The sequence below is a fragment of the Heterocephalus glaber genome, unplaced genomic scaffold (assembly GCF_053883595.1).
Source record: "Heterocephalus glaber isolate CG9 unplaced genomic scaffold, H.glaber_assembly_v1.0 deba00000347, whole genome shotgun sequence".
Lineage (NCBI taxonomy): Eukaryota > Metazoa > Chordata > Mammalia > Rodentia > Bathyergidae > Heterocephalus > Heterocephalus glaber.
In genome coordinates, this window is record NW_028258143.1 from 13,845,001 (window position 1) to 13,861,131 (window position 16,131).

Genomic DNA, 16,131 nt, shown 5'->3' on the forward strand with positions numbered 1-16,131 from the left:
TCCTGAGGCCATCTATACTCTGGCCCCACTCCTCCAGTCCAGTCCTGTTCCTCTGCTTCCCAGCATATACAAGGTGTCGTTCTATCATGCGTCACTGTCATGTTGTCTGGATATGTCCTTGTGGAAATACCATTCCTTTTGAAAGCATGTCCAGCTTTTACCCATGAAGCCTCATCTGGGACCACTGAGTTGAGTCTTCTACTCCTCTGAATTCAGAGGGTTTTGCAATGTGCTCTTCAATGGTACATTTCACTCTCCTTTATTTTATATTTATATGCCCCCCCTTCCAAAAGGATTTATAGATGATCTTAAGTGAGTACATTTTGTAATGTGTGATCATTGCTTCCTACCTATATTCTTCATCTCCTTAATTGAGTCATTAGCCCTTCAAAGGCAAGGACCATCATTTATCCTTTGCTTTAAAACACAGCATGGGATAATGATGACAACACAGGCTTAGAGCCAAGGCTTTAGTCAAAACATAGTTTTGCTATTAATTGGAAAATGACTTTAGGTAAATAAGTTGGGACTGAAAAGACCAAATTATATCTAAACTGTTAATAATTAAACTTTTCACCAAAAATTTAAAAAATATTTTTTCTACATAAACACTTCACATTTTAATATTTATCAACTCATGTAGATCTTCTTTCTACCCATGTGCATTCATGTGTAAGAGATCTATCTATTTTAACGGAAAAATAGTGATTTCATGGTAACTTTTCCCACTTAATAACATAAGATGGATATATTTTCACTTTACCAAATTTTTATGGCCTCATATGAATTTTAAATATACATAGTCTCTTTTAAGAAAATCTATTTTAAAGAGCCATGTAAGACCAAACATATATACTGACTGCTGAAAGGGGTATAAGATCTCCAATTTTTCATCTGTGATTATTTCTTTCTTCTGTAGAGAGCCTTGAATTTGACTCTTCCTTCCTAACTGAACATCCATCTGTCGGACTCATAATTCAGTAGGCATCTGGTGTAGCCATGTCCATTTCCAGTCTCAGAATCTCTGGCTTCATCTCATCACAGGTTGTGAGTCACAAAAGCTCAGAGAATCAAAAAGTTTCCTTTTTTCTAACAATTGGCCCAACTCAGATGGCAGAAAATCCTAATATGAATTAATATTAGGCAACTATGAATTTTTATTTAACTCACTGAATGCAAAGATTTATGTTACTCATCTCCAAAATACTAACGTCTTTCACTCAGGTGGCTGTTCTTGTCCTTGCTGAGAATGTTCCATAATATATAATATATTATATATATATTCCTAACTATCTAATATACTAAATACTCCGAATTACAAAGTCCATCTGATCCAAAGAGTTTCAAACAAGAGGTTGCAGCCCTTTCCTAATTTTATGAGATCTGCAATTCCTGTAACTAATACAAGCTCTTTGTTTTTCTGTTTTATATTTATTAAACATGGAAAAAAGGTATTGGACATTCAGTAATGGCTTCAAACTTGTACAGTCATGTATATCCTGGCAATGGGGATACATTGTAAGAAATGCAGAATTGGGTGATTTTATTGTGCAAAAAGTTTAGGGTGTACTTACACAAACTTAGATGGTATGGCCTACTACTCACTTAGGTTACATGGTATAGTCTACTGCTCCTCCGCTACTTGTCTGTCAGGTTACAATTGTAAGACACCTGTAGACAATTGTAACACAATGGAATTTGTAAATATAAAGACATCTAAATATGAGAAAAGCACAGTAAAAAGAGTAGGCAGTAAGAATTATTTTAGCTCTGTTATAATCTCATGGGACTACTTGTATCTATGGTCTGTCATTGACTGAAAAGTTGGTCTATGGCGTGTGACTGTATTTTCTTTTCTTTTTTTCTGCTTTAGAAAATGTCTTTTAAAAAAATCTTATCCAGAAAACTAACTATAGTCAAGATAAAAGTTGCTCTCACTGAAGGCAAGGCCAGAGCTCAGGTCTGCTGGGTTCTTCCCTACAACCTCAAGGCCACCTCTGGTCTGGCCTTGGAAGATAGCCACCACACAAGAGGCAACAATTTCTATGGCTCTGTGATGCGGCACAGAGCAGGGCTGCAGCCAGGGTGCCCCAGGCCACTGGCCAGTCAGGGAGTGCACCATTCCAAGGCTGAGAAGAGCTGTGCTGATGTTCTTGTTGTTTTTATTCAGTCAGATAAACAAGAGCTCACATTTACCACTTTAGAAGAATTCTGAGGAGGCTGCATAGAGGTGCAAGTTTAGTTCAAGGTTGAAGGTCTGGGAGGTAAGGACTACTTGCCTTAAAGTTTTATTAAACAATCCCTACTTGGGACACTGGTGTCATTTTCAGTGTTTTCACAAGATAAGTAAAAGTATAGTGAGTATAACTGCATATATATATCATTGTAAATTTGTATCACTAGTTTCTTATTATTAATTCTTAGAAGTATTTTCCATGTAGTTTAAAATTTTTACAACATAATATGAGATGTCCTCAAGAAAGAAAATACCAATTTATGCTCCAGGTATCCCTTAAAGTTCCTTTATATTTTTATTTTAAGTCATATTAAATCAATAATGATTATTTAACAAATATTTTCTTATTAGCTATTCTTTTGTGGTCATCTGGCATATTATAATTTTTAAGCACTGGAAAAGATTTGTCAAAGTATGTTTATTTAACTGCCAATATCTGATCCAAATATATTTATTTAAATTTAAATTGCCAATATTTAAAAAAACTATCTAACGAATTTATGATTCTATCTTCTTTACTTTTTTTACTGTGGATAAGAGATTTAAAAATAGATGATCAGAATCATAGTTGTACTTAGAATAGCCATCTAAAATTGCTAAAAAATAGGGCTGGGGATTTAACTCAGTGGTTCCGGCTCCTGCCTCGAAAGCACAAGGTCCTGAGTTCTATCCCTGGTACTACCCCCCAAATCCAAAACTAAAATTGCAAAAAAAAAAAAACATAACTGTAAAAAAATATGCTTAGCAAGCTATTTTTCCCAGTTCTGCTGGTTTTTCATTTTTAAAATGAACCATTCCTTCCCCCCGTACTTTTAATATGTATTTTAAATGTGTGCTATCAGTGTTTATAACTGAAATAATATGAATATAATGTTGAATAAGGCATTTTCTGTGGAAATATTGATGGCTTACCTTTTATAAGGGGATTTTAATGCCAGAGTTACACTTTTCCTACTTTAATTATTAAAGACCATTTTTTCCCCCCACAGTAACCGAGTTGTAGAGTGAAAACATTTCAAATTTAATGAAGCTTTTGTTTTCATAACATCTACATCTAACCAAATAAATGAGAGAAAAAAATGTTGATATCCAGGAATCTTAGAGAGGTTGGATCAATAAGTTATTATCAATAATGAAAAGGGTGTCTCCTGGCCTAAGTCATTATGCACATGTGAGAGCAATGACTGCCTTGACCTGCTCACAGTGTGCTCATTTTGTGTTCATTTGCAATTTTGAATTGGCCATAGACTACACAGGATGTGAAGAAAAGTCCTCTTGCCTCATGAAGCTTATATCGTTCTGAATATATAGTCAAGGTGGGATTATTTTATATTGGTTAAATATAATGTAGAGATTCTAAAAAAGACTTGGGTGGTGCCCACCATCCAATAAGTCCAAGCTTATAGGTGAGGCAGGCACCCAGGGTCTAACCTAGCATAAACTAGGTACTGATTGAGTATTTGGAGCTGACTCAAGTTGGCCTTGGGACTTGGGCTTCAGATACATAGGCACTGAGAATCCATTTCTGTCAGCCAACTTGCTCCCCAGCTGGTAGGAATATAGGAACAAGAACAAAATTCAGTACGCTCACACTCTCTGTCAGCCCAGTGTTTATTTCACAAATATACCTATTGCAGAGAAAAGCAGCACTGATATTACTTTTGGGTTATTGTTCTTAATATTTTCTTTAAACAGTTGAAACTATTGAACTATCGTTAGATACTGTAAATGTCCACATGTATGTTTCTGAATGTGTGTGAGTGTGTGTGTGTGGTGTTATAGCTGGGATATGTATTAGTTTACTGAAATTTTACTCCTTTAAAACAAATAATGGACATATTGCCTTCATAAACTCCCTGGTATAATGTACTGAGAACATGACCTCATTTCCGTGATATTCTTGCCAAAAATACAGTCTCAATATAATCATGAGGGAAAAAATCAGGCAAACCCAAATTGAGAAATATTGGACAAATGAATCAATATTCTTCTGAAGTGTGGAGAACATGAAAGACAGGGAAAGGAGGAACTGTTACTGTCTGGAAGAGACTGAGGAAAAGTAACAACTGCAAAGTGGGATTGTGGATAGGATTCTGGCACAGAAAAGAGATGTTTGTGGGAAAACTGATGGTATTCAAGATCATTAGTTTATCTAGCAGTATTCTACCAACAATTAGTTTTGTTGTTCTCACAGTTATACTGTATTTATATAAAATATTTTTTGTTTTGTTTTTTGAGGGGGGCAATTTTGTTTTGTTTGGTCTAGGAATTGAACCCAGGGCCTCATACATACTAAGTGCTTACTCTACCATTGAGCTCCACCCCCAAGTCCTTATGTAAGATGTTAACATTAAGAGAAGTCCATAAGGGATATAAAGGGAATACTCTATTATTTTTTAAATTTTTCTTGAAATATTAAAATAGTGCAAATCAGAAATTTTCAAAAAAAATTTCATAGTTTGTTATTAGGTCTGGTGTACTGCAGAATTAATAGTTTTTAATCATTCCAGTAAGATTTTACATTTATCTTTAATAAGCTTAGTCTCATCAGCACAAATCAACTGCCCCAGCATGTATGATGGCTGGAAGTTCAGAATTAGAAAGATGGCATTTTTGAATTCCAGCTCTGCCACTTATCAGAAGTGTGACTTTGGGAAGCTACATAGCTTCCCTGAGTCTCAAGTTTCTTGTCTGTAAAGATGATGATGATGATGATGACGACGACGACGACGACGACACCTACTTCATGTGGTGGTTGAGAGAATTGAATGATACGCCATTTGATTAACATAGTGGCTAAGACATAGTAAGTCCTTTATCAATATTAGTTTTGGTTCCTGATGTTATTGCCTTTGTTTAACCTCTTTTCTTTTACTCAACAACAAAATGTAAATAATGTTCCAAGTCTGTTACAAAAATTAAATAAGCTAATGTATCTAAAATCGTGTGTGTCCCCAGTTCGTGGTCAGGGCTAACTACAGTGTAGTTACTACTGGCATTCATTAATCTGCCCACCCATTTATACACCCATCCAAAGTCCAGGTAATATTTTTTGAAGAATTTTTGTGTGTGTGGTGAAGATTGGTGTGTCTTTATGTGAAAAATATTGTTATTAATCTTTGAGTAGGCGGAGTGATCACAACATGAGCCTTGTCCATGTACAGCACACTATAGTCCATAAGGATTTCTTTTCCATGCATTGTTTCATTAGCTGTCTTTGAAGCACTTTGCTGTGGCTATCAATTTTTATTATTGTAGAATGAGGTAGACGATGAAAATGAATAGCAGAGAGTATGGTACACCTCACTTTATGTAATTAGTCAAGGGGTTGACAAAATTGTTTCTGTAAAACAGCTTGATAGTAAACATTTTAGGTTTGTGTGCCATGAGGTCTCTGTGGCACTACTTTCCTCTGCCATCAATGCACGAAAGCAGCCATAAAATATAGATAAATGGTTGTGTGGGGCTGTGTTCCAGTAGAACTTTATTTACAAAAGATGAACAGTGAGCTGGACTTGTGGAATTCGTGAACTAGTCAGCCACAATGCACTTATTCAGCCATAGATTTCTGACTCCAAGCCCAGGCTTCTCAGGATGCTCTGCACATCGCAGCACAGTTGTTAGGCAGAGAACAGCACAGTATGCTTCTTGCAATTCCATCATGTAGTCCCTACTTCTAAATCCTGCTTCTTAGTCATCAAGAAATATTTTATTAAATTACCCAGCAGAAATCCAGGTTCACATTGCTTTTACTCAAAAGTCATAAATGGAAGTTTTATTACAAAGCCCCTGTAACTCCAAGTGACTATGAACACCTTTTTTGAAATAGTTATGCACTCTCTTTGAAAACATTGCATTCTAGAAATGTTTTCAGGGGATAAGGTTATTAGATTGAAAACTGATTTTTAACTTTTAAATGAAGACTTTTCCTTTTATTTGAGTGGGGGGATTCTGAAGTGTTCTCCCCAAACATATTTTTCTGCTTTTAATATGGGGCCCAGTGACTCATCATGATTCCCCAAAGATTGCCAACAATGCTTTCATGGTCATATCTGAAGTCCTCTCATTACTCCAGTGTGTAATTTATTGCGAAGACTTGGATCTACACAAAGCAGCTTGCTAATCTCCCTTGGGATCTCCTCACTTATCTTTGCCTTCATGTTTTCTTCTTCTTTTCGGCATGGAGATCATTTGCCTTGATAGCAAAGGTGGAAGCAATATAAGAGTTGAATGATTCTGTTTTCTCTTTAGCTTCTATTAGCATTACATCATTTGCTTTAAGCAATAAGTCAACCCCATCCTTGTTCTCATCTGGCTCTAAACACAGCCTTAACCGAACACTTCTTGTAGATTCCATCACGTTTTGTAAGTCATGGCATTCTCTGGACTTTTTGACATTGGTTTTACAGATTTATGCCTCCCTCTGTTCTTTGATTACTTTCCTTCTTTCCCTACACTCCTTAGGTTTATAATTCATATTTAAGTATCAAATCAAAATAAATTCAAAACTGTAAACCAATAAAATAAAAAACATGTCAAGGATTTAATATGGCGATGGTGCTCTGTGCCAAGACATTTGGTAGACTTATAGACAAATTGAATGTGTGCGCATGCATGCATACGTGAGTGTGTGTGTGTATGTGTGTTTTATGATCACATCTACTTGGAGTAGGTTTATGAGTTTGGCTGCACTACACAGACTTGTGATATAATAACCCAGTTGTCTTTCCAGTATTCAACCAGTCAAGCTACGTACTATTTGTTAGTTTAATGTGTTGCTATATAATTTGCACTTTTCCTCTGGGCAGGAAAATGACATTTATCCATTAAGCCCACTGCTGTTCTCTTACCATTATAAGCTTAAACAAGAGCATCATGAACGAATGTGCAAAGAAGGCACTGGCCCATACAACAGTACTCAGTCAAAGATTATTTATTAATATTTTGGAATATGATTAATCTTTATTTTATGTCACTGAAATGAAATTTTAAAATTAAAAGCAGTTATTGAGATCCTGTGGATTCATGAAAATATGACTTTGGATACTGAAGATATCTCTAAGAGTCTATCCTTGCATCCCTGATCAAAAAAGTCAAACCCTTTTGACTCCTTGTCAAAGGAAGCCAGCTGCTTACTCCCCCTATCATCCTCCGTCCCCTTTTACCCAAATTCTTCAACTGGACATGGCTACTTACTTAGACTCTCAAGTTCCTCAGTATTCTCTGCAGAATTCTACAGCCACTGGAAACCTCACTGCACATTTATTTTATTATTACTTGAATTAAAAGCAGACAATATTGGTTTTGTGGTTGGTGAGACACTCCCTCTCATTTGAGATTATTCTTAGAAACAGATAACCCCTTTAGTTATATGACAGGGTCCCCTATCCCCCTCTGAAGACCTCAGAAAGTGTTCTCTAGTCACCAGTGCAGGTCCTTGCCTTGTGCTTGAGGTTGAGTACTGCCTTCGTGTACCTATGGTGTGAGGTGACTCTGAGTCCTCCTTGTAAGGACTTCATAGCATAGGATTTCACTGCATAGGAAAACCTCAAATCATTCACTTGTTTCAATACCCAAGGCTGAGTACCTTGCAGCTTTAATTTGATTTCCCTGCATCTCCCACTTCCTGGCTTTCATGATTGAATTTTTTTTTCATATCCTTATCAAAATCTTCTCCCATTTTTCTCCACGAATGATATTTCACTGTTTCCAGAAAAACCTTTCCCTTTTGATCAGTTGGGACATACAGAACTATCGCTCAAGATCCATCACCTGCTCTGATACTAATTTGAATGTTCAAAGAATTTTCAGCCTCAGGGAAGAAGATAAATCATTGTATTACTATGAGGACAAAGACAAGACTCTCTTTCTTACCTTATCAAGTATTCTACTCAGCTTGGGTCCTTTTCAGTCTTCCTAACATTCCCTCATGAGCACTGACACGCTAACTTCCTATTTGTCAAAAATGTTTATGTAGCCTTTCTTTACACAATTCCCTAATTATGGCCTGAGAGAAGGCATTTTTCATTTTTTTTCTCCTCTCCTTTTTCTTCTTCTCACTCTTCTGCTCTTTCTCCACTATGCCTCAATCTTTTAAGAGTTAATAACCAACCCTGATTTATGCAAGTAATGATAGCAGCTCTACTTCTACTTTCTTTTTTTTTTTTTTTCGGTACTGGGGATCGAACTCTGGACCTTGCGCTTGTGAGGCAGCCAGCAGAACCACTGAGCTAAATCCCCAGCCCTCTACTTTTAAAAAGAATACTTAAATACTATTCAAGAGCTTCTCACTGATCCCTCCAACTCCGCTGACCCTCCTTTGCTTCTCCTTCTTTCTCTTTTCATATTGGATTTGTATCTTAAGTATCTTTGATACCAACAATTTACCTTGCATGAAAACCATACACTCTTTCTGGAATTGGTTATTTGGGAGATTGGCAACTTGGTTATATTTTTAGACAAATTGCTTCTATAGTTAGTTTGCCTCTGATGTGAAATATATGTTTTCTAACTCCTCTAATCATGGATGCCAATTTCCTGATGGCAAAATATTCAACACAATTATACCTATAGCTGACTTGGGACTGCATACCCCACAAATCAATCATGATTATGAAATCAACTTTTTCTCATCTAGGGACCAAAAACAAGATCTATATGAATTGGCTAATGATAATTGATGTGATATTTCAGGTCTTCCCTCACCCTGGGCTGGTGATGGAGATGTCAGGCAAGAAAGGTATAAAGTGATGATCCTGCTCATGGTATGACATTTACCATCTACTGTTTCATCACATTATTTACTCTGAATTGCCTTTAACTAATGCCAAATAGCCCATTTCACCCTTAGTGATCACTTCAAAAGATTCTATGCTAGAGGAAGATAAATAGGGTATTTTTCCTCTTTTTTTAAAAGAAGACTTCTTAATTTACCTTTAATTTCTCATAGCATTTTAACATGTTCTCCAAAATTGCTATATATAATTAGCATTAGAATTTTAGGAAGTGTTTATCTAGAGCTTCTTTGGAGTCTTTTTCTATATGATACAGACAAGAATTAGTGTTCAAAAAAGTTTCATATTAGTTCTTTTTAACCTTGAGAAATAAACTGACTGGAGTTAAGTGCTTCACCAAAGTGGCAAATTCAATAACTTTTCTGGATATGTTATTTATAAAATAACTTTTATAGATATTCGAATATATCCAGTTGGTTAAAATCCCAGAGAAAATACAGGCAAAAAAAAAAAAATTCCGGAGTCATTAGTGTGAAAAATTATCTCAAATGCAATAGATTTTCCTCATGACAAATCACACAAAATCTCCATAGCAACCTCACATAATTATGCATAAGATTTCAGTGTAGTAACAAAACTGAGCCCAGAAGAAATTATAAAGAGTAGTGATATAGGATAAGACAGTGAAGGGATAAGAGGTACACAGGAAGATTGAAGGGAGGCAGTTTTAAGATGTGAAAATGCACAAAGGACAGAAAAGATTGCCTTCTTTGTGTTATAGAGAGTACTGATTAAGTCACTGCATTATCTGGAAATTGGAGACATGGAACCACAATATCTGACGATACTGAGGTGCCTGTTAGAATACCAGCGTTTCTATTATAAATTGTTTTTCTGATTTCATAACAACTGTAGGTAGTCTCTCTATGAATACATTAGAACACAGGATTAAAATAGAGAAATGATTTTATATTTTTTGAATTTAAAAATTGCCTGAGCTCCAAAGTTTAAAAAAGTAGTATTCTAAACATGCAAATGATAGCAAGTTTTACAACTACTAAATAACTGAAATCCTTTAACATTAATATTTGATTTCTTACAATGTAAATAACTACTTCCTATAAATATGAGCACACAAACCTAATTTATACTCAGGTATTTTTCCCACCTGAACTACTAATACTGTATAATGTTATTCATGAATAGATCAGTGTCAGCAATATAGCTTTTGTTAACAGCTATTTGTTAAAAATATTGCTACCCTCTAATTTTAAAAAGTATAAGTAATTTACTTCAACAATCCATTTGAGAAAAAAGATGATACCTTTTGGAAACTTCAAGGCCATAGCAGAAAGAACATTGAGGGATTGATAGGTGAAAGAAGAAGATAATATCACGTACTCAATGTGGTTTGACACATACTCATTCCTTTGGTGCTATGATTTCAGGATGGATAACTAAGATATAACATAATAACCATAAAGATGCTAAGATGTAGTTGGTATAATGGGAATACTTAGAATCTAGGATAAGAACCAAACATGTAGTTGTTCAAATACTGAGATTTGTGCTGCCCTATATTGGACCACAGCAAAGGGACACCCAACCAAATATCTCCCAGAGGAGAATTAATAAGTTTTAAAGGGAGAGAGCATCAGCAAAGGTAAGGAAGGCAAGGACCGAATTCTAGGCAAAGAACATGGTGTGAGCAAAGGAACAGAGGTGTGAAATAATGGAACATGTTTATCAGAGTCATTGCTAGCTCATTGATATTACCAAAGTATGTAGTTTAAGGTAAGGCATGGTGGGAAATAGATTAGATCCTCAGAAGGTACACAGTCCAAATCAGGACTTCCATGAGAAGCAAATGATCAAAAATAAGTGCTTTTTGTTGGACATGGTGGCATATGCCTGTAATCCTAGCACTCAGGAGACTGAGTCGTGAAGATCACCACAACTTCAAGGCCAGCTTGAGCTATATAGTGAGTTCAAGTCCAGCCTGAACTACATAGCAAAACCCTGTCCAAAAAAAAAAGTACTTTTTAGGCAATAGAAGCTACTAAAGTACTGAAGTGCTGGAATGTTTTAAGCAAGCAAGCTATATGACTAGATTTGCATTTTAGATAGGTAGTCTTATTTCATTTTGCAGGATGGAATTTCTGGAGCAAAATTAAAAACAAGGCTAATTTTTGAAGCACAAAACTTCCAGTGACCCATCTCCTATGTCCCAAATATCAGGGACTAATTTCTAGCTCCATACAAGTCTATTTGTGCCTTAAATAGAGATCATTCCTTAAATTCATTGTTCTGAGGATGTCCTTAACTATGTCCTGTTTAACATTAAAATGTCATTTACATTGGCTTAATTATGTGTTATGGATTTTTAGGACTGACTTAATCCATTACTTTCAAGCAGAACATCAAAGTGATTATGGACACATAAAAATGTGTTATATTTTTAAAATTATAAGGATGAAGTCTGTTTTCATATTGACCTGTGTGTGTGTGTGTGTGTGTGTGTGTGTGTGTCAATAATAGGAATAAACAATGGATGCCTATATTTTTGGAAAAATCTGGAATGTATATGATAATGGGATCAGGAAAGCATCCTTTCACTTATAACTCTCCCATCCATCAAATATTTCTGAGGGCTTGCTAGGTGACTGGGACTACTCTCCTTGGTGAGAATGAAGCTACAATGTGCAAAACAGACATGAGCTTGACCTTATGAAATTACAGTCTAGGAAGGATGACAGATGTTAATAACATAAATCTGTTTTCTTTTAAGCAATTAATGTAGATGTATCTAGCTCATCATGCCATTTATTCAGTTCTTGCTTTTTAAATTGATCAAAAATCTCAGTTTCTTGGCATTTTTCAGCTGTCTCCCAATCATCTTTGAACTGCTCAAGAAGGAACGTTGAACATAAACATGGCTTCCTAAATTCCCTGGAAAATAATTTCACGGTTTCTTCAATATAACACAAGCATGGCTTTACTATATCTCTGCTTATTACTAAATTCTAGTTAGAAAGTAGAATAGACTCTAACATCAATCAAAAAATTTTAAATAATTCTCAAGGAGTATAAATACTTACATTAATTCCTGTACTGACTTTCTAGTTTGTTAGGTATAGGACTTTCTTGAAAGTTCAACACCAACAGTGAAATTTTCATGTGTCATATTGTCTTGATTTGGTGATGTGGCCCCAAAATGCCCTCACCCACATCCTACACTTCAATTCCCATTCATCTGTAAGATTCTTTAATTCTAGAAAATTAGATATATTGGCCAGAAAATTAGGGCTCAGTTTTCAGCATCTTGCCAGGCATCTCTCCCACATTCTGATTGTCCTAGTAAGAGACAGCAAAGCTCCAGAGAAAGTGATGAAAATGGAAATTAAATGTTGTACATTGTTTCTGCCTTAAATAATTAGATTCTTTATCTCATAATGTTAACTCTGCACAGACAAGGACAAAATATGCATAATATATTCTTATTTTTAAATAGTGGTTACACAGTATTCTTCAAAGTTGGCTTTGTTTTTGTTTTTAGGAGGATTTTTTTGAGACAGGATTTCATTGTGTAGTTCTGGCTAGACTTGATCTTGCTATGTAGCCCAGGCTGACCTCAAAATGTTGGCAATCCTTTTGCTCCAGCCTCCCACATGCACCACCAAGCCTGGCTCCAGAAGTTGTTAATAAAAACACAAACCACTGATCTGACATGAGATATAAGGTATAAGAATATTGCTCCTTCAAATGTGAAAAACAAGATCATGATTTTTGTGATCAAAGATCTAATTCAAAGAAGACATGCTTAAAAAAAGAAAAAATACAAATATATATATATGGTGATTATAGCCCATTGTACAATAATTATAGGAGCTCTCTGCTTTTCCCAGTACAATTTAGTGATTTGGACTCTGAAGTGTCCTTTTCAGTTGAGTATCTAAAAGTATGTGAGTATATGGGAAAAGGACTGAAGGCAAGTCAAGATCAGAAAGAAATACACAAAATAGGAAATCACAATAGTGTAAAGATTGTAAGAAACCACAATGTTATAAAATCTATTAACTTAAAATAAACCTCAGAATGCAAACCCCAAGTCTGCTATAGCTACAAGGAAAGACAGTGTGTTCAGCTATATCTGGATATTTTAAAAACAAAAATTTGAGGAGTCATCTCCTGTGTATAATATGAACATCTATATTATGAGAAGTTCTGTATGCCAATATGAATCATGAGATGATGTGTCAATAGATCTGTGCAGAACATTTTATTCAAATCTCAGTACATTTTATTTGCATATAAAGTGGCACATTTATACTCAGCATTAACCAGCCCTGAAGGAGTGATGTTTAATAGGAGATTGCAATTATCTCAGTCAGGCCCTAAACATTTTCTTTAGGGCAATGGCTACAGTTTAAGATAGCCTCATAATCACTCATGTAAAGTACCAGGCTATTACCAAACCAAGCCAGAGAAAATTTAAGCTACAAAAAGATTGTGATTGCATTTGAATAACATATCTATTTTCATTTATCCACCATTTTAGGAGTTATAAACATAAAGGTTAATGAGTTACTAAATTTTTATTTTGGATTCTGTTTGAAGGTCTCAAACAATTATTTTATGTCCAAATGTTAAGAAGTGTATTTTATCATACACCAAGTTAACCACCCAGAATTGTTGTATTTGTCCACTAATATGGCATTACAGTGTATATAGAGACTAGTTGTGACATATCTAGTTAATGAGTCTAGTAATTTAAAGCAGGTTCCTCAGATGTTCTTATTACATGCCTTACCTACATTGGTGCTTATTTGACCAAGCATTGTTTTCTAAGATTTTGAAGACTTTTCCTGTGTAACTGTGATTTCTCAATATTTTTTAAGTTATGTATAGTTGTAATGATTTAGATCTAAAATGTCCCCCATAAGTCTCATGTGTTTGGAAGGTGATTGGATCATGGGGCCCTATACTTAGCAGTGAGGTCGTGCATTGGTGAGGTCAATAGCTAACTGTGCCTAATTGGAATTGGGGTCTAATTGGAAGTGGGTCACTGGGGGTGTGTCCTGAAAAAGTATATTCTTGTGCGCTGGCTCCTCTCTTCTCTCTCTGCTTCCTAGCTGCCATGGGTTGAGCAGCTGTCCTCCTCCATGCTCTTCCACCAGGTGTTTCTCCCATGGATCCATCCAACTTTGACTGAACCCACTGGAGACCGTGAGCCAAACAGACCTCTCCTTCTTTAAACTGTGATGTCAGGTATTATTTCCCAGTGAAGGGAAAGTGACTAATAATACAGTAGTCTGGCACACAAATTAGAAGAAGTAGAAGTAAATTTATTTTACCTATCCTCTTAATTTTGATAGAGGTATTCTGTTAGGAATCAAAGGACTTTGAGCCATGGAAATGATTTTGTCATGAATAAACCCTGTGATGCTGGACAATGCAACTTTCTTCTATAGAACCTTCTTATATATTAGTTGATATATCAAACCAACTGCTAAAAGTTCCCCAGACCAAGACTGCTGGGCATTCTGTTGCTTAACCCAGCATGCTGTGTAATCATGACATTGGGGGACCCTGTGAGAAGAATCAGAAAGAGAAGTGAACTGGTGCAGATAGAGGACGAAATCTGAAGGGAGGGACCTGAGGTAAATATTCCATACTGAGAATAGGAAAGAATAAAGAAATCAAGAAGATGTGAGAACATCCAGAAGATATCCTCACATATTCTACCCTCTCTGCTCTACTTTGAAAGAGAAAGGAGCTCTGAAGTCCAGGGAAGAGGTTGATAAGAGAAACCTGGGATAGAGGATCTATCTGTAAGGTGACTTCTAGTCTTAACAATTGAGAAGGTCTTCTCTCTTAGAAAGTAGGTGATAATCCAGTTCTTTCCTTCTGCAAATACCTCAAGCCTTTTTGGTTACAGTCCCAGGATCCATGTCTTAGGTTTGTAAACTGATTTTTACAAGGTCTCCACACTAATGCTTGTAAGGGTTTTTTCTTATTAAAGTTCTCTTCCCTTGAGTTTATAGATAACTACATTCCAATTGAGAATTCAGTGTCTAAAGCTCAGCCCATGTTCATTTGAACACTGCCAAAGTAGCTTTCAAGTGCCATCTACCCAAGCCAACACAGTCCTCAGTTTTTAGCGAGATAAGTTTGTCTATTTCGCAAAAGGCTATAGGGTCATAAGAGAAGCAGAAGATTGTAAGTATTCCTTTTTGGATTTTATTTTGCCAACATCTGGACAATGGAACCTGATCCAGTTTTTCAGTTCTGGAAATTTCATTCTGATTGACAATGGGAAATTGCTTGTTTCATAAAATACTTATCCAAACCACCTCATTTTGACCCCCAAGCCAGTAGGATTTCTGAGAGTCATCCCTCTAAGCTTAGGCAATCCACATAAATTACTGTTTGGCTGGTCCCCTGATCAGAGAATCCTCTGAATGTGAACACATGTTCCTTTTATGTACTAGGCCCTCAAATTGCCCATGTCCACCCCTCCACAGTCAGCCACTAGCAGCTCCAAAGCGGTGAGGATGCAAGTCACCTCCAAGACACCATCTGTGTCAAGGCTACCTTCTAAGAAGCCATGAACCAGATGTAATCAGCTGTGCCCTAACTCTTTCTCCTGCTATGCCTCTACCCAACATACTCAGCAGATGTTTGGTGCTCTATTCTGTGTCTTATAATATATGCCAAATTATATGAATAGGACAGCTTTAGCCACGGGACCAGTGGTATCTCATTCATTCATTTGTTCATGTGTTCCTTCAAGATATAATTATAATATGTGTCAGGCACAGTGCATGTAGTTGGTAAGAAATATCAGGAACAGAGTAGACAAAAATCCCTACTCACTTGGAACTTTCACTGTAGTGGAAAACACAGGTTATTATGAACGTAAATAAATTTTAAGAATGTACAAAAAGTGATGAAATAAAAACAGGGAAGAGGTGCAAAGCATGGAGGTAGCAGTTTGAAAGGAGTGAATAGGGGAGGCCTTCCTTGTGGGCACAATATGAAGGAGGGAGGTGATACACCCTGGGAAACCAAGAGCAGAGACAGGTTGCAGGGCCCCAACTCCATCCAGAAGCAGTCTGTATTTTACTCCATTGGGTACAGAAGGCCTTGAGGGGTTTGAGT

At 36.1% G+C, this 16,131-nt stretch overlaps 1 protein-coding gene across 12 annotated transcripts in view; it reads left to right on the forward strand.

The window, feature by feature from the left end:
• Positions 1 to 16,131, forward strand: part of Nckap5 (NCK associated protein 5) — a 915,317-nt gene that overhangs the window by 193,531 nt on the left and 705,655 nt on the right. The window contains exon 1 of one of the 12 annotated variants that reach the window (XM_021236821.2): positions 1 to 2,264. This exon is cut by the window's left edge and continues 1,809 nt beyond it. The exons of the other annotated variants lie outside the window; for them this stretch is intronic. The gene's annotated coding sequence lies outside the window, so the exon portion shown is untranslated. The remainder of the gene's footprint in view (positions 2,265 to 16,131) is intronic. 12 annotated transcript variants of the gene reach the window in all.